Below are 19,832 nucleotides of genomic sequence, written 5' to 3' on the forward strand. Positions count from 1 at the left end.
TGTTCAGTTTTGGTCACCAAATTACAGGAAGGATATAAAAAAGGTTGAAAGAGTGCAGAGAAGGTTTACAAGGATGTTGCCGGGACTTGAGAAACTCAGTTACAGAGAAAGGTTGAATAGGTTGGGACTTTATTCCCTGGAGCGTAGAAGAATGAGGGGAGATTTGATAGAGGTATAAAATTATGATGGGTATAGATAGAGTGAATGCAAGCAGGCTTTTTCCACTGAGGCAAGGGGATAAAAAAACCAGAGGACATGGGTTTAGGGTGAGGGGGGAAAAGTTTAAAGGGAACATTGGGGGGGCTTCTTCACACAGAGAGTGGTGGGAGTATGGAATGAGCTGCCAGACGAGGTGGTAAATGCGGGTTCTTTTTTAACATTTAAGAATAAATTGGACAGATGCATGGATGGGAGGTGTATGGAGGGATATGGTCCGTGTGCAGGTCAGTGGGACTAGGCAGAAAATGGTTCGGCACAGCCAAGAAGGGCCAAAAGGCCTGTTTCTGTGCTGTAGTTTCTATGGTTTCTATGGCGTACAAGAGTGAGAAATACCAGCTAGTTGAGTGGTGTCACAGGAACAACCTTGCACTCACTGCCAGTAAAACGATAGAGCTGATTGTGGACTTCAGGAAGGGTAGGACAAGGGATTATGAACCAATCCTCTTAGAGTTTCAGAAGGGGAGAGAGTGAGCAATTTCAAGTTCCTGGGTGTCAAGGCCTCTGAGGATCAAACCTGGTCCTAACATATTGATGTAGCTATAAAGAAGGCAAAACAGTGGCTATATTTTATTTGGTGTTTGAAGAGATTCGATTTGTCACCTAAAATACTCGCAAAACTTCTATAGATGTACCGTGGAGAGCATTCTGACAGGGTGCATTGCTGTCTGGTGTGGGGGGCTACTGCACAGAACTTAAAAGAAGCTACAGAAAGTTGTAAAATTAGCTCCGTCTTGGGTACTAGCCTCCATAGTATCCAAGACATCTTCAAGTACCGGTGTCTCAGAAAGGCAATGTCCATTATTAAAGACCTCCATCACCCAGGACATGCCCTCTTCTCGTTGCTATCGTTGGGAAGAAGATACAGAAGCCCAAAGGCACACACTCAGCGATTCAGGAACAGCTTCTTCCCCTCTGCCATCCGATTCCTAAATGGACATTGAACCCATGAAAACTACCTCACATTTTTTATATATGTTATTTCTGTTTTGGGCTATTTTTAATCAAGGTACATTTTATTGTCAAAGTATGCATGTACAATACAACTCTGGTATTTGTCTTCTCCAGATAGCCAGGAAATAGCCATGAAAAAGTAAAAGAATCAAAGCTTGCAGACCCCAGAATCCCCCACCCCTCCCATAGAAAAAAACACAACAATAACAATCCCTGACCCGCTCCCCACAGGAAAAAAACAGCAATAATACAATCCTGCCCCCCCCTCCCCTGCAGAGAAAAAAAGCAACCAACCCCCTTACTTGCAAAAAAGAACAACAGTAGCATCAAAACCCCCTATTCCCCCCCTCCATACTCACAAACAAAGAATTTACAGATCACCCACCCTCCAATCGACCTCAAGAAAAAAATGCCCAAGGACTGAAGGAGACCAATATAAAGTACAGTCCAATCACATAAATCTTAGAACATCGAACAGTCCTTCCGTGACTCAGAACTCATGCCTGGTCTGAACAGTGGCCTCCATTGGGAGCAATCACTGACTGGTCCGAATGCCACCATCGATATTAGATTATATATCTATTTAATATGCAGATATATACTTACTGTGATTGATTTGGTTATTTATTTTATTCTTTCCATATTACATATTGCATTGTACTGCTACTGCTAAGTTAACATTTCTGGTGGTAATAAACCTGATTCTGATATTGATTATTGTGTGAGAGATTTCAAAAGTGTAACCAAAGAGGTTATAGTAATTGGATTTGGTAACTAGCCTCCATGAAAGTGCAATAAAATGTGAATGGAATCCAAATGATTGAAATGATACAGTGCTTTAGGCCTGTTTGCAGCTAAAGTACTGTGTTCATGATACATATATGTGACTTCATATCTGTAGAAACATGTTCCTTTCATCTGTGAGAGTATGTATTTAGGTGATTCCATTATTGAATATGGCATTAAATATATAATAGCACAAAAATGTTGATGAACTTTAGAGGATTTTAACCTTTTCACTTTAAATCATTCACTTAATGACCGTGTTTTATGATAGACATGACTATAAGTTGGTTATTTTTATTTGCAGTTTATAAAACAGATTTGTTCAACTAGGTTTACTGTTTTCAAAGTATAAATTTGACTGAAAATTATGTTTAATTAGGCACAAATGATGTTGTTTCACGCAATAAGTCTGCATATTTATCAGGGTTATGTTCTCCACACTCCAGTATTAGTAATGGAGTTTTAAAAGGTAGATTCGAAAGGGCTGACCAGCCTTCAAGATTTGCAAATAAATATGGAAATTCTGATGTTTTGGAGAATAGAACGCATCTAGTGTGACCTCAAATGAATCTTTTTTTTTACTGTACTTTTGGGGCAATTGGGTCAAGTGAGATTATTTTTAACTAAGCATTGCATTAATAGTTTACCAACATTTCAGCAATCTCTTCATATGCTTTCCTAAACTGCCATATAACTCTTGTACTTGTATTGCTCTTGGAATGGTATTAAGCAAGGAATTACAACACCGTGAACAAACCGCGGAAGATGATGGATTGGCAGAAAACATGTTGGTTCAGATGGTGCCACTTTGATGTTTCCACAATGTTAATTGCAGTCCTAGGTAGTAAAACCTTTGCTTTGACATCAGGCAGGGCTTTAAAAAGCTGTTGGACAAATGTGCTTTTAGTTGATACAGTAGGGACTTAGCTTTACCATCAGCAAGCCTCTTGAGTTGCTAATGTTCCTCCAGTACTTGTAGTTGATTGAGCAGCTGTGAATTGTCAGGGCATGAGCTGTTCCTCTCAGTAATCAGACTGTGCTTTTTTTAACAATGTTCTTAATCAAGCTAGTCTAGTTAAACTGGTATTATTCTATCTGTGCTGAAATTGCTGTCCCCTTGACTTCCGTTTAAAATGTGTAGTTACCTACAGTACCTTTGACACTGTCAAGGAAGAATTTGTTTATGCAAATAATACTGAAGGCAAATTTGTTTCTTAACATGTCTGAGCTATGCAGTGAGTATTATGTATGGTTCATATGGAAATGAAAGTTTTTTTTAATTGTGTTTTGTCATGGTGGCAAAGAAGAACCTATTTGATTCTCTGATAATTGCTTGTGATAAAATTGAACCTGCAGTAGTGATAATAATGGTGGAGCCTCACAACCACCCTGGCTCCTGGTGGATGGTAAAACATACAGGGTGAATCATCTTCTTAAACCCTTTACCCTGCCGACAAAAGCTCACTGGAGTCCTTGGCTCTGGGCCAGTCTTCCAAATTCTCCCCAGGTAAAGCCTGTCAAAGATCCTGCCTCTCCCAGAAATGAGGCCTTTGGAGCTTCTGTTGCCGTTTCTGCAGCACTGGGCTTTTATGGGATGGAGTTGCTAACCCTATAATCGGCTCTCCTCCTTTCACAGCCAGGCTTGGGACCATCAATGGTGGAGTCTGGATAAATGTAGCTTGCCAATTATACTTTCAAGATGTTCTAAACTAATCTACTTTACTTTAGGGATTATGATGAAATTACCCAAACATCCTACCGGTCTCCCAATTTGAATCCGTTACAGTAAATTATCAACAAATACAGAGGGCAGATACTTAAGGTTTCACTTTTTTGGGAAGTATGTTGTAACCCTTAAACCATGAATATTCAGATGAGTATTTTAAAAATCGGTTACTGTAAAACAAATCATAGCATAACAATGAATCAAAAATCAGATCAAGCCATTTTTATTACTTTTTAATAGAAAAATAGTATCAAAAAACTAATTATTCTGACATGTAACTGACAGATTCATTGGACCTGAATACTCACGTGTGACATATAGCAATAATACAGACCAAAGATTCAGGTAACATTATATGGTTTTATTTCAGTTCTACTTTCATTGATTTTTGTAGATGCCTTGGTATCAATTGAATGCCAGAACTGGAAAGGGGTTGCAGCATTTGCTTGTTCTATTGTTACAATAAGAACAAAAGGATAGTTTTAGTATAGTTATACACAGTTTTTTATTGATTACCTTTGTTTAAAAAAATGCACAGTAACAATAGATCCTACTGTGCCAGTCAACCTAGTAGGCACAATAATAGACTGTAAATATGTATGAGAAAGTATTTGTAAAGAAGCACAGGATTTGCATTCCACCAGCTTATGAAACAGGGCATGCTAGAATGCCAACAGACTGTGTCATCATGCCCATTAAAGTACAAAGATTCTCTGTTCTGTAGGTCACACTCATTACACTCATGACTACTTTCCTCAGCTGTCTGTGACCTTGAGATTTCTAAGTTCATTAGCTCCCTTTTAAAAATAGATTGGGATAAATATCAGCAAGCTTCATGTGATCTGTGGAACAAATGTGGAAGTAGAGAACCTTCCAACCTTCCTCGTGAGTTTTTTTTCTAGATGTCAAGCAGGATGAGGTTACTTTTATTGGCAGGTTCTTGAACCAGGCAGTAACTAGCCTGGTTGGAAGTGATGGGTGAAATGCCTCTTCTATGCCATGAATTATCTGTAAGTGGAGTTTGTGCAGAAACTACAAATGTATCATTTATTGTATTGTATGATTGCCAGGGTTAACATCAGTGTTTCAACAGCCATATGGGCTTGTCGGTGTTTATAATTTAGTTTGTTGAATATTTAGCCAGGAATATATACTCAGTGGCCACTTTATTAGCTAGGAGTGGAATCCAGTGTTGTCTTCTGCTGCGGTAGCCCATCCGCTTTAAGGTTCAATGTGTTATACATTCAGAGATGGTCTTTTGATGTGGTTATTTGAGTTAATGTCATTTTGAACCAGCTTGGCCATTCTCCTCTAACATCTCATTAACCAGATGTTTTCACACACACAACTGCCACTCACCGGACGTTATTTTGTTTTTTTCCACACCATTCTCTGTAAACTCTACAAAATGTTGTGCATGAAAATCCCAGGAGATCAGCAGTTTCTGAAATACTCAAACCACCCTGTCGGGTGCCAACAATCATTCCATGGTCAAAGTCTCATTTCTTCCCCGTGCTGATATTTGGTCTGAATAATAACTGAACTTGAAGGGTTTTGTCCTTTTATGCTTTGAGTTGCTGCCACATGATTGGCTAATTAGGTATTTGCAGAAACAAGCAGGTGTATCTAATAAAGTGGTCACAGAGTGTATATTCTGTGTATAGTGTATATGTATCATTGGTAATTTTCATGTAGTATATTTTTAAAAAAAAATACTGCTGTGATTTTAGGACTGTTTGTCATTGGCCATTTCCAGTACATCCAGGGAAATGGTACTAGTAGTTTGTAAAATTGAGAAAGCAAAATTTAGAGTCTAATTATTGGAAAAATAATATAGACAGTAAGGAGGCACTGATGTGTGTGTGTGCCAAATTTTTGATTTTTAAAAACCGTAGTTGCTTCAAAACACTGATATTCTATTGGCAAATCTATTGGAAAGACTGCGGTTTATTACTGATGAATAGACAAGGAGTAATCGATAAGTTCGTGGCCTAAGGTAGAAGGAGTCAGTTTCAGAAAACCTAGCACATTTATCCATGGTACCCTCCTACATTTACACACTTAGTCGAGCGGTCATGGAGTGTACGGTCTTGGACCTCCAGAAAGTGTCCACAGCAGGGGTGGTTGATAAGTTTGTGGCCTAAGGTAGAAGGAGATAAGTTATACAGCTCTCGTTACATGCTCGTGCAGTTCAACTCTTTCAGTGATTATGCAGAAAGTCTGAAGTTAATAACTCATCGTCTACCTTAGGCCACAAACTTATCAATCATCCCTGATGAGGACACTTTCTGGAGGTCCAAGATCCGTATGCTCCACGACCGCTGGACTAAGTGTGTAAATGTAGGAGGGGACTACGTTGAAAAATAAATGTGCTAGGTTTTCTAAAATTGACTCCTTCTACCTTAGGCCATAAACTTAATCAATCACCCTTCGTATGCTCCTGTGCAAGTGGCGACAACACCTTCCTTGTTATTTTAAAAGGTCAGATTTCAGTTAAAACCCATGATGTTTTTCCCACTGTGTACAATGACAGAAACTCCTTTGAGTTATGTAGTGATGTACTTTGAAATTTTAAGTATAGTTTCCATGTATATCGGTGAGGAATTTTCTATAACTGGTTGGAAAGTGATGTCACATGGGGTAGGGAATCTGGCCTAAACCACACTTGCATAATGTTCAGTCATACAAGGCAGAAGAAGGTCTGCAATAAGCTTGCTTATATATACAGTGTAATACCTGGGTAGAGAATAAATAGCAGCAATCATTTGCAATGACTGTCATCAGATGATAGTGTTTGGTGAAATAATGTGGAATTAACAAAGTGATGAGCCTGGTTTAATAATGGATAGGTTTTTACAATGAAAGTTGTAATTTTCAGATAATACTTCCTGCTAAAGGTTTTACAAAATGTTTATTGCAGAGGATTGTGGTATCTCATGTAAGCATAACTGTAATCAGTAGATTTGCAGAATTTATTGTTTGTCTATCGATACCATTCTTTCATCTGAACCAAAGGGCTTTGTTCCAATTCCTAATCCAAAGATGATTTTTTTTAAAAACTAGGCTGACATTTCAGCACAGTCCTGAGATGGCGTTGAAGTGTTCCAAGGGATGCTGTTGAAGTGTTTATCCATGACCACGTCTCCTGACTCATTTATAAATAAAATATCTTATGGCACTTTATTCAAGAATAGTAGGGAAGTTATCCCATGTGTAGAAATAAAGCCCTAAAAGTCCTCAACAAGTAAGACAGCCTATGTGGAGAGAGAAGCAGAATTAACCTTTTCATTCCATGACCTTCCATCAATTGTTTTTGTTTCATGTTTCCAGCATTTGATTAATTGCTTTCTCGGGTTATCTCTGCTGACTTTCCATTAAAGACTTTTTAAAGGCTAGCTTTGTCTGTCACATGTACATTGGAACACACAGTGAAATGTGTCCTTTGACAAGTCAAATAACTGAGGATTGTGCTGGGCAAGTGTTGCCACAATTCTGGCACCAACATACAGTAACATGCCCACAACTTACTAACCATAACCATACGCCTTTGGAATGTGGGAGAAAACTGGAGAACCCAGAGGAAACCCACATGTGGTCATGGGGAGAACTTGCAGGCAGTGGTGGGAATTGAACCCAGATTGGTGTTGTGAAGAGATGCGCTAACTGCTATGCTACTGTACCGTTATTAATCTTAGTATTAAAAAGAAAAGTTTAGTCATTTCCTTTTATCATTTTATAGGATTGACTATTGCATTTCTTACAACAGCTATTACATTCAAAAGGACTTTATTGGTTCCAAAGGTCATTGTATTTTTCTTTCTTAGTCTAGCCATTCTTATATGGCTTATTTAAATCAAACTTACTTTTAACAGAACTAGCATCCCCCAGACATTCATTTTCACATAGCATTAGAGTCCATGTGCTCTAGGGAGGTGCACACAGCCACTGTGTGAGTTTGGATGTACAGACCGGGAAGCCCACTCTCGATTTGGATCTGGAATTATGCAAGCTTCATTTGTAGGTAGAAAACTTAAGTTCTTCCCCTTCCCAATTTCTGTTACAAGAATTGTAGAAGATAGATGGTAGTTCCTGATAGTAGGAACAAGGAAGGCAGGTAGAACTAATTCAGAAGCATCTCCAGCTGGTATCAATACAATATTTATCACAGAAATATAATGACTGAAGTATAATTTTGTCTGATTTTTAAAATCAGCTTTCTGGGATTGTGTTCCTCACAGTGGTTTATGAAACAAATGCAGTTTTTACGAGATGGGACTGCAGAATTTTAATTGTTATTGCTGTATGCTATGTTCTCCATTTTCTAGTGAAATCTGTTCTTCAATGACCTTGAGAATCAAACTTTGTCTGGACTATGACAGTAGTTTTATTGCCTCCAGATGGCAGTGTTGTACGAATTAGTCAGAACACTGCATCTTTTGCCCAGTAAGGTAATACTGTTTCGATTCAGCTCCTTCCTATCCCACCCATAGATAAGGGAACTAGTTGCATACTTTAGTTCCTTAGTGTTAACAATAGTTTTTTTTAAAATTAAGATTCAACATTATAAGGCAAAATTGCTCAAATACTCTGGCTCAAACTATCTTTTTGTTATATATCTTTGAAACCTTTTTGAGTTTGCTGTGCCATTCATGAGAATCTTAAGTATCCATCATTGCCCCATATTCTGTGACCTAGTTGGTTAACAAAACCAAATCACTCAGATTTAAAATTAAGTACTTGTGTCCAGCTTCATTTTTTGTTTGTGGAAAATAATTCAAAACTTTAACCAGCTTTTGTAAATGGAAATGTTACATCTCAAAAAGCTTCATTATTAGATCATTCCTCAGCCCTCCCCCATTTTCTACACTACCCAGCCAGTCAAAATACCTTTAGTTTCTCCAAACTATTGTTTCCTTTTGATCTTTTGGAAATTTCAATCCAGTCATCTCTTAACCATCTAGATTCCAGGGAATACTTTAGTTTCTCCTTGGAGTACAAGTCCATTCTAATAAATCAAAACATCATCCACGGATAATAAATTTTTCATTCAAGGTTTTGCTCACTTTAGCCTCTAATAGATAATCAGCAACTGCATATGATAATTCTACTATAGCTTTAGGTTGCTTCAGTTTTTCCAGATTTCACAGGATGTTCTTTGAATACATAATTCAAAATTAAATGAGGATGTAGTGATAGCTTTCATAATTTTATGGAAGCAGGTTATTTGACAATAGAAGTAGGCTTTGAAGGAATAACATCAAAGTTGAGCAACAGGCATCATTGGCACATAACATCGGATGAGGAGTATTCACAAAAAAACATTTTTACAAGAAAGCAGAATTAGAACAAAACTCAATCTAGTGCAAGGTGGTTAAAGTGGCCGTTATGTTGCTAAACTGGGTAGTGAAGGTTGGGTTATGCAGGTTGGTTCAAGAACTGAATGGCTGAAGGGAGGTAGCTGTTCTTGAGCATTGTGGTGTCGGACTTCAGACACTGTACCTCCTGCCCAATGGTAGTTGTGAGAAAATACCTTGGTTGATTGATTTATTTATTTCATTTAGAGATACAGAGTGGAACAGACCCTTCTGGCCTAATGAGCCACACCACCCAGCAACCCACCAATTTAACTCCAGCCTAATCACAGGGCAACTTACAATGACCAATTAACCTACTAACCTGTATTTCTTTGGACTATGGGAGGAAACTGGAGCACCTGGAGAAAATGCTGTTGCTTTCCTGAGGCAGTGTGTCATGACTGATAGTGGGGAGGGGTGCACCGTATTGAGTTCACTACTCTGCAGCTTCTTGCATTCCTGCACATTTGAATTGCTGCACCAGACCACGATGCAACCAGTCAGGATAGCTTCCAACAGAACAAACTTCAGTACAAGTTTGTTAGTCTTCAGTGACACTCTAACCTTAACCTTAAACTTCTAAAAAAAAGAAAAGAGAAAGGAAATACAGTAGTATTGTTACGGATTAACAGAAGCATTGTGATTAAGTTAATAAATAGTGTATTAACAACTAGAAAGTTGCACCTTTGATTAAATTCCACCATGGCAATTGCAGAATTTTGATTCAAGTAATTAACTAAATTGAGAATTGAAAAAGTCTCAGCTTTGGTAACCATAAACCTACCTGCTTGTTATTAGAAAACCAAATGGTTTTATACCTGATATGCTAGCTGGCCTCTGTGTCCAGATCCATTACTGTGGTTGGCCTTCTCAGTTCTGGTGCAATTAATGACAATAGATATTAGCACTGTCCATGACTTGTAAGTGAAAAAATAAAGAATTTAGTCCAGATTCGTTAGATCACTCTCCCATTTTTATCAATGCAAGTCTATACTCTGTTATAATGTATTCAGCTGTAAGGAAGTATTAACTTTAAACCATCTTGGTTACTAAGAAGATTCACAATTTAAGAAGTTTTAACAATCTTTTCAGAGGTTATGGGTGTAACTGGGTAATAATTGCACAGCACTAGGACTGAATGCCTTGCTGGGCCATTTCAGTGATCCACACTGTTGTGGATCTGTAGGTGAATAAGGCAGACAAGGTAAGGTAAAAATCTTACACTGAAGGGGATTGATGAACCAAACTTCTTTGTGAAGTAACTGTCTTAGGTTCACAATGACCCTTACTGAACTTAAATTCCCCAGCTACTTTGTTTAAATTTGAACTGGTCCCTTCACAATTCCATGCTTACTTGGAAGCAAATTAATCTTGTCTGGTTGTAGATGGTCCCTGTCCGGCACTTCTGTGGTGAGAATACTACATTTACTTTGCCAAGCCTGAATATTATCCGGACCTGGCTGCCTGAAAGCCTGGGCTGCATCATAAGATCAGTTGTGAAGGGAGTTGAACATTGTTCAATTCTGAATGAACATTCCCCCTTTTGATCTTAATGTGAATGCAGGTCATTGATGAATCAGCTGAAGTTGGGTGAATGTTGGAGATCTCCTGCAGTGATGTCCATCACTGTACCAGTATACCCTGCTGTTGTAATTAGTCCAACTCAGAGATGGAAGCTAGGATATATTTCTTTCTTTGTGGCTAACTGGGGAAAAAAACTTACATCCTTGCCTCCATCTCTGAAATTAAAACTATATTAAAATAAGAACTTTGACAAAGATGAAATTAATAGGCCAGCTATTGGAATAGTTGACTGGCTTTGTCTGTTGAAGAAACACTATAAAACAGTCAAGAGCATAAGAATTTGTGGCAATAACAATCAACTATTGTGCACCTTTCCTTACAAACCTAATAAAAATACTTTGCAGTAGTCGTAAGAGAGAGGAAATGAAAACAAGCATGAACAATCACTTCAATTGTTAAATTGTTTGACTCACTACACTAGGATTCTATTGTAACTTTGAGTAACTTCTATTGTAACTTTGAAAATCCTGTCCTCATCATGGTGGTGAATTTGAGATGGAATAAGTTAAAGATTTTCACATCAGCCTACTTATTGGCTGTCTTTTTTTTTGGTGGAATTTTGAGAAGAAATTTCCTTTTGAAATATTTCCTTTATTCTATATAATTGTAACCCAATTGTGAAGGAAACCACTGCAGCAGAAACCACAATGAATCAACAGGAAATTCCAAGTGCAAATAAACCGTTACAGCTCCACCCTTCCATCTTTTTTCAACAGTGAATAAGGGGTTAGTTTCATGTGTGAATTTATGTTGTCTTTAGATTATTATCCAGTGTGATACTAAAAGAAAAATAGGAACCAACCATAATTTGCTTCACCCTTGTCCCCGCACAGATTCTGCATTGTTCTTGAATTAATTCTACGAGTCAGTACAGTTCCGTAACACTTTAATGGAGTCAATTTATACACACTGTTTTCTTTATGAATGAAGTCCATGTTGGATGACCACTGAACCTGAGCTATCAGTCTACAGATCTTTATGTTGTAAGTGCATTACAGACAGGATACAGAGCCATCTTTGTATTTGTTTAATGTTAAGAAATACATTTACAAAACATGTCTACAGCAAGAGCAAATGCTTTCAAATGTGTTTAACTCTTAGTATCTCTCGGTAGTCTGATCATGTCAGATAAATGTGGCAAATACTGTCCTAAAGTGTTGGGAGTATGTGGGTGGAGGAAGGGAACAAGGTTTGCATAGATAATAGTACCTTTCATAATCTCAGGGCATTCAAAATCGTCAACAGCCAATCTAGCAGACTTTAAACTGGAAATCTGGCCAGAATTTATACACAATACTCAACAGTTAATGTTGTGATAATGATTAGATAATGATTTTAAGGATTAGCTTAATATGTCACATGTACATCAAAACGTATAGTGAAATGCGTTGTTTGCATCAAATCAAATCAGCAATGATTACGTTGAGCAGCCCACAAGTGTCACCATGCTTCGGACGCTCAGGTAGCATGCCTGCAACTCACTAACCCTAACTTTATATCTCTGGAATGTGGGATGAAACTGGGACACCCAGAGTAAACCACTGTGGTTATGGGGAGAACATGCAAACTCTTTACAGACGACAGCAGGAATCAAACCCCGATGGGTGATCTCTAGCACTGTAAAGCGATTGCCTAACCGCTATGTTACTGTGCTGCCCTATTTTATTCAAAGCTGTAGGTAAGTGATTCCCAAACTTTTTTGGGTAACCAACCCCTTGGCTCCCAGATCACATCCCCAGTACCTCCCTTTTCCCTTTCTGGCCATTGGATAAAAACCATAAAGAATTTCGATTTACAGATACATAATGAAAGAAATTAGGAACTGCAAATTCAGGAAGCAGTGGCAAACAATTGCAAATAATATTCAAATCCATTTAAAGCGACAAATGAAGTTATTGAATAACATTTAAATGATTTTCATCAACAATTTTTGTACATTAGTGGTCCAACTATTCACTACTTCATTGCTTTTTCACCTTTCAATGAGATGGATAGGCTTGGTGCAATGATACAGTTTCTCCACATCAGGCTGAATGGCACTCAAAAGGGGTTTCAGATCCCCATGTTCAGTAATTTGCAGTCTGTTTTGTTGCTTTGAAAGAAGTTGAGCAACTGCACTGAAATCGTGCTCCATGAAACATGATGTTGGCAATAAGGAACATCTTGAACTTTTTCCACAGTGCAGGATAGCGTTCAAAGATTTCTTTCTGCAGCCAAAAGTCTTTAAATAATTTTGTGAACCTCAGCTTCAGCTTATTGTCATTTTGTAACAAGATCAGTTCTTCCTCCATCCTTCCTGTTAATTCCTCATTACAAGTTTTCAGTAATGGATTTATTACCCAATCTGGAATTTGGATCAAGAGAAGATACTGAAATCTCTCTAACGTGTTTTTATTCACCTCACCCAAGTGGGTGCAGTGTATTTGAAAATCATCATCAGGTATTCTCTCTTTCTCTTCCAACTCGGAGAGGCTTGGAAACTGGAAAAGGTCATGACAGCCAATGCTGCACTTAAATAGAGTTAACTTGGACAGAAAAGTGGAGACAGCTGATTTGACTTTGATAAGATTCACATAATTTCCTTGCAATTTAAGATTGATCTCATTAAAATTTGTAAATAACTGTGACAAATAAGCAATATCATGGCTCATATTCTTGTGTTGGTTACTGAAAGAAACATTTGAGTCTGCGAAGAATTTTATCGTACTTTCAAAAAGTGCATAAATGCATCTCAAATCGTTTTCTTTTGAGAGCCATCTGACTTCTATGTGCAACAGCAAATGTTCAAACTGTTCATCATTCAATAGTTCAGAATTGAGAGGATGTAACGACTTCATTTACAACGGTGATAGCAGTATTTAATGATTTGTGGAGCTGATCACAGATTTTTTTGCAACAAGGTGTTGTCTGTGAATTACACAGTGAATGGTAATTATGTTAGGTACAGCTTTCTCCAAGAGAGTAGTAACCCCCACTATGGCATCCTGTCATTGGTGGTGCCCTGTCTGTTTCACAAGCAAGAATGTTGGTGAGTAGAATGTTCTTCTCTTTGAAGAATAGCTCTACAACCTGAAATATTGACTCCCCCCTTCATGTCTGTTTCTAGTCCCTTGCAATTAACAACCATGTTTTTATCTTTTATGAAGCAAACCCAATCAAGAAACAAAGATTTGTTGCTTGACAATGTTGACTCATCCAACTGCACAGAAAATTCTGTTGTCCTATAGTAAGTATGTTGCACAATGTGTCTTCAGTATTATCAGACATATCATTTATTCGTCTTTGAACAGAATTGTTACTGAGTAGAATTGCTTTTATTATTTGGTCTGGTGACTTGTGCAAAACCATCCTCAGAAACTCCCTTACTGCTGGAAGAGTAAGTTCTTTGCCAATTGTATAGGGCTTTCCATAAGCACGCAAACCATCACAGCCCCTCGCTTCAGGACCCATAACTGTTCAAACCACTCTGCAATCCCCTGCCCCTCTCCATTGAGTCCTTTAATGATTTAAAAAAAAAACCTTCAGTATGTGACTACTGCCCTTTCCTATGTTCACTCTCTTATCCTGTCTCTCTCTCCTGCCCCCACACCGGTCCATAACCTCACTTACCAATCCCACTTCTGCCGTTATGTACAACTTTGACCCAGGGATTCGTCACTCACTATGACACCGCCCATGTCAACATGTTGCTGTTATGGCTCCATTTAGATCAATCTCTCTAAAGGAAAGTACTCCCACTGTGCCCCGGTGTTGATTGGAAATATTGCACATGTGCTTAATTAGTTCAAAGTAATTTATTTCCTAAATAAAGTCTGTAATCCCTCAGCTGCCCCATTGCTACCTAGTGGCGTGCCACCCCACCCTCCCCTTATTGTGTCCTTCGAAACTCCCACCACTTCCAGGAAGGTGATAGTGCCCACTATGGGAATCACTGATGTAGATTGATGAATAAGTATTGGACAGAGCATCAGGTATTCTTCCTTGTTTTTCTTTCAGTAAAATCATTGTTCTTGCAATTTCACCCAGGTTTTTAAAATTACACATCTGCTAATGTGCCATGTTCCCAGTTCTGCATGGTCAGCTAATATTATCAGATCAAATAACTGGGGTGCAGATTGAATCCATTATTGTCTTTCTTGGAAATGAGTACTTTCACTGAGCTGGGCTTCGTGCAGACAGTTCTGTTATTCTAAGTTATTTTGTTTTAGTGATACAGCTCGTTAACAGGCCCTTTGGCCCAATGATTCCACTCTGCCAATTGCACCTATGTGGCCTATTAACCTACTACCCCATACGTATTTGGAATATGGGAGCAAATCAGAGCACCCAGAGGAAACCTGTGCAGTCATAGGGAGAGCTTACAAACTCCTTACAGTCAGCGACAGAATTGAACCCGGGACTGGCATTGTAATAGCATTGCACTAACTGCTACGCTGCAGTGATGCTCCAATTTATTTTGGAGTATTTCCCAGAGCAGAGGAGGAAAATATCAATGGTTGCTCGGACTTGACTCCTGAGCGAGCGTGAGTGTCGGCTGCATACTGCAGTTCGATTGCTGATTTTGTGTAACCTTGCTTTGTGATTGTGGTTGCTGTGGGTTTGACAGCTTTCTATTAGTTCTGAAGATTAGCGTCATTCTCACTTGATGTTTCTTGGAAATGAGGTACAATGTTGTGCTAAGAAGAACAGAAAGATGTACTATGGGCAATGACACAGCCTTTACTTGACACCATTCTTCACTGAGGATGGTTCTATTTCAGAGTAACAGAGCAAGTATAAAATACAGACAAATTTCTACAGGCAGCTGAATTTGAGATGATGAAATTCGCCACCACCTTTAATGTGACAGCCTTTCATCATTAAGAGAAAGGGTATTCGGAAATCAGCACCTCCAGACAGGCACAAAAATCATTGTCTTCTGGTCAGGAGGAAGTAATCAAAACCCCTTAAACAAATACATTTCCACGTCCACTTGGGAATATTTGGCCTCTGACTGCACAAAATGCAAAAAGAACAGTCCGGATGGTATTAGGGACCTCAAAGTTTCAGTACTGGAGAGGCCCTGTGTCAGCAGCAGATGACACTTCCCTTCAGCCACCACTGTTACAGATTAAAGAAGATGGAACATTTTATTTGTCATATTTGCATTGAAACATGCAGGCAAACATATCAATGACCAACACATTCCGAGGATGTGCTTGTGGCAGCCCAAGAGTGTCATCATATTTCAGGCGCCGACATAACGTGCCCGCAACTTGCCAACCTGAAGATTTTGCGGAATGTAGGAGGAAATTCGAGCACGCAGAGGAAATTGACACTATCGCAGGGAGAGTGTACAAAATTCCTCACAGAAAGTGGCGGGAATTGAACCCTCATCTTACCACTGCTGCTGTAAAGTATTGCGTTAACTGCTATGCTACCACGCCTCCCTGGTGCATTGTGGAAGTGTCTGTGATCACCACAGTGGCCTTATTATCCTCCACAGAGCACACAGACCCAGAGTGGAGGTAAGCCATCCTCCAACTCAAAGAACTGACTGAGACGGGAGTGATGTTCTGTGCAATTAATTCGGCTTCTGGCATACTTTCCCATTGGAATGCCATATAATGTAGTTCAACAATTCAGGTTTCTTTGAAATGTGATCCTGGTTAACGATTTTAGACAAATATTTTAACGCTGATTAATATGTTTTCCACATTCTTCAGTGCCCTCAATGTCTTCGGTTGTCCATCGAAATCCGATGATGACGTCCACTCCTTTAACAGTGAGATCTTGGATGACTATACAGTCCTATCCTGAACCCACAAGCTCTATTGCAGATGGGACATGTATATTTAGTAGTGGTGGCAACCATGGATGCATTTCTCCTGGCTCTCTTCTGCTGTCTTCTGGTTGTTCTTTCCATCTCCAGAATATGAACCCCGTACCTACACAGCTGTTGCCAACTGGTAGGGTCAGCAGCAACCTCCTCCAGGTCCTCAGGTTTGATCTTGCACTTCCTTAAAGCATTCTTCATCTGATCTTTATAGCGCTTCTTCAGCCTCAGTGTAAGTAGCATGAAACACAACATGTTGGAGCTCATAACACTGACGAACATAATGGGATGATTCCGTTTCTGATGTGATTGAGATATGCATGCCAGGGAGAACAGAGGACTGTCCCAGTTTTAGCAGGCAAATGATTTTATTGAGAAAAGTACCACTGTCTCATATTAAGTGACATTCTGGATATCCGTGAAGGAACTGCGTCAGCTCCATGATGGGCACTAGCCTCCCCAGCATCCAGAATGTCTTCAAGGAGTGATGCCTCAAAAAGGTGGCGTCCATCATTACAGACCCCCACCACACAGATCATGTTTTGTTCTCATTGCTACCATCAGGAAGGAGGTACAGAAGCCTGAAGGCACACACTCAGTGATTCAGGAACAGCTTCTTCCCCTCTGCCATCTGATTTCTGAATGGACGTTGAACTACATCACCAATTTTATTTAAATATACGTTTCTTACTATAATTCACAGCTTTATTATGCATTGTAATGTACTACTGCCGCATAACAACAGATTTCACTATATCTGCTGGTGCTATTAAACCTGATTCTGATTTTAGTTAACAGCGAGTAGGAAATGGGATTAAATGGAGTTGGAGGTTGATTTCTTTTTACTTTAAATTGACAACTATGCACCTTTTGTGAAAGACATAAAGAATGTGCAGATTTCACAGAATCACAAGTGCTGATTGGATATTACCTCCATCTGACTCCTCCACACCAGTCCTATAAGTTATTTCTTTAAATGCAAGTGCTCTTTAGATGAAAGAGCATTTCAAAACAGGGTATATTTTCTGACACCAGAGTTAGAAATTGGTACGTTTTAAAATCCTAAATTAAATCCCCAACGCACCCCCTCTACTGGCTTCACCAATGTTGGATTCTGTTGTGCTTGAGGACTCAATGAAGAATAATAGGGGTCTCAGAAAGCAAAGCAGATCTCTCAGTTTCACGGGCTGGATTCGAGCAACATGGGAGAGAGAGTGTCTTATGGTGTTGCGCCCTCCCAAGATTTTTCTCTCTGCTTTGTCTGCAAGAACTAGAATTAGAGAACATACTTCCTTGTAGAAGTAGTCACATCTATTTTTCACATCACTCTGAACATCTAATATCCAGCATAGTGAGTCTAGTCTGCCCAACCACCAATGATTCAAAACAGCCATGGGTGACTCAGATGCAAAAGAGGTCATTTTTGAGATGCAAATGACAAAATACAGGAAATGAACTGTGGGAATGTCAATTTTTTTTTAAAAAAAGGAAAAATATGGTTAAATGTTTTAAGAATAGGCCTCTTTCGTGTGGATATTATGGATTATGTTATGTTGCAATCTGGGATGTGACATAATCAGATAATTAAATTTTTAACAATGAAGTTCCTGCTTTCTTTTCTGAGTTTCCTGCTATTGTTCATAGCACAATCTTCTCTCCACTTAGCAAGCGCAAGAGAATGCAACAAGGATGCAGTTATTTGTCAGTCGGCATTTTTAACCGATAGACCATCGTTTTTATAAGCTGCAAGCAGATTGATTTAGGGTAATGTGAAAAAACGTGGGAGGTGGAAAAAAAGGAACCAAATCTAAAGCAGCACAGACAAAATGCTGGAGGAACTCAGGTCAGGCAGCGTCTATGGAAATGAATGAACAGTCGGCATTTCAGGCCGAGACCCTTCCTCAGGATTGATGAGGAAGATGCCAGAATAAAAAGGTGGGTGGAGAGGAAGAAGGTTAACTGGAAGGTGTTAAGTGAAACCAGGTGGGTGGAGAAGAAGGGATAAGATAGAGTGGATCAAAGGAGAAAGGGAAGGAAGAGGGGACCCAGGAGGAAGTAATAGGTGACTAGAGGTAAAAGAACTGAGTGGGGAATAGAAGAAGAGGGGGAGGAGAGGGATTTTTTTTTCCCCAGGGGGAGAAATCGACATTTTTGCCACCAGGCTGGAGTTTACCCAGAAGAAATGTAGGGTGTTGCTCTTCCACCCTGAGGCTGGCCTCATCTTGGACCAACATATTGGAAAGGGAATAGGAATCAAAATTAAATTGTTTGGCCATTGGGAACTTCTGATTTTGGCAGATGGAGTGCAGGTGCTCAACAAAGCGGTTCCCCCCAATTTACGAGGGGTCTCACCAAAGTAGAGGGGGCTACGTCGGGTGTACCGGCCACAATAGGCAACTCCAAGAGGTTCGCAGGTGAAGTGTTGCCTCACCTGGAAGGACTGTTTGGGGCCCTGAAATCAAAATTCAGGCTGTGTTCTGATGAAGCGTCTTTACTTGCCACATCACACTGCTGTTCTTCCTTTCCTTACTGAACAATTGCTGTTTGCTATCATTCTCTTCTTCATAGGCAATCCCATAATAGCTGGAATGGCTTGCTTTCACTCCATTTTTGGGGGGTTCTGAGGTGACTGATGAAATCAACATGGGAGCTGCTGGCTTCCACAGATGAGGCAGGAGGTAATTTGAGAGGAGATGTGTTCCTGCTGTCATTTACAATGGATTTCTCTGTACTCTCAATGAATGGAGTCAAGGTTCTCCATCATATCACAAATGCTCCTTCTTCACTTTGAGCTCTCAAGAGCCAGGAATTCCCAAAAATCAGTGAGGATGTTGGATTTTTTTTACAGGAACGTTTTCAGCATTCCCCCCCCCCCCCCCGCCTAATGATAATCTTTTTCCCATGACAGAGCTCGGAATACAGTATTCGCTTTGGGAGACTGTTCACGTGCCCAGTGCCAGTGTGGGCAGTCTAATGGAAACCCCCCGAGCATCATGAACACAAGAGGTTCTGTGAGTGTCTGAAAGCTTGAGCAACACACGCTGTTGGAGGTCTCAGCAGTGGAGAGGTATAAGCAGTTCATGTTTCCGGCTTGAACATTGAATGTTCGTTCCTCTCCATAGGTGCTGCCTGACCTGCTGAGATCCTCCAGTACTTTGTGTGTGTGTGTGTTACAACTGTGTACTATTAGTGTCTTAATGTTGGAGATATTAGCCTAGACATGGACATTAATATTGGTCCACTTATCCTTCCAGTAAATTTGGAGGATTTTGTGGAAAAACCATTGGCCCTAACTTAACAGTGCATTGAGGTCTCCTCCAGCATTTTGTGTGCATTACTTTGGATTTCCTGCATCTTCAGACTTTCTTGTGTTAGTGCACTGGGATACCCAGGTCTC

This window comes from Mobula birostris, chromosome 14 (assembly GCF_030028105.1).
Source record: "Mobula birostris isolate sMobBir1 chromosome 14, sMobBir1.hap1, whole genome shotgun sequence".
NCBI lineage: Eukaryota > Metazoa > Chordata > Chondrichthyes > Myliobatiformes > Myliobatidae > Mobula > Mobula birostris.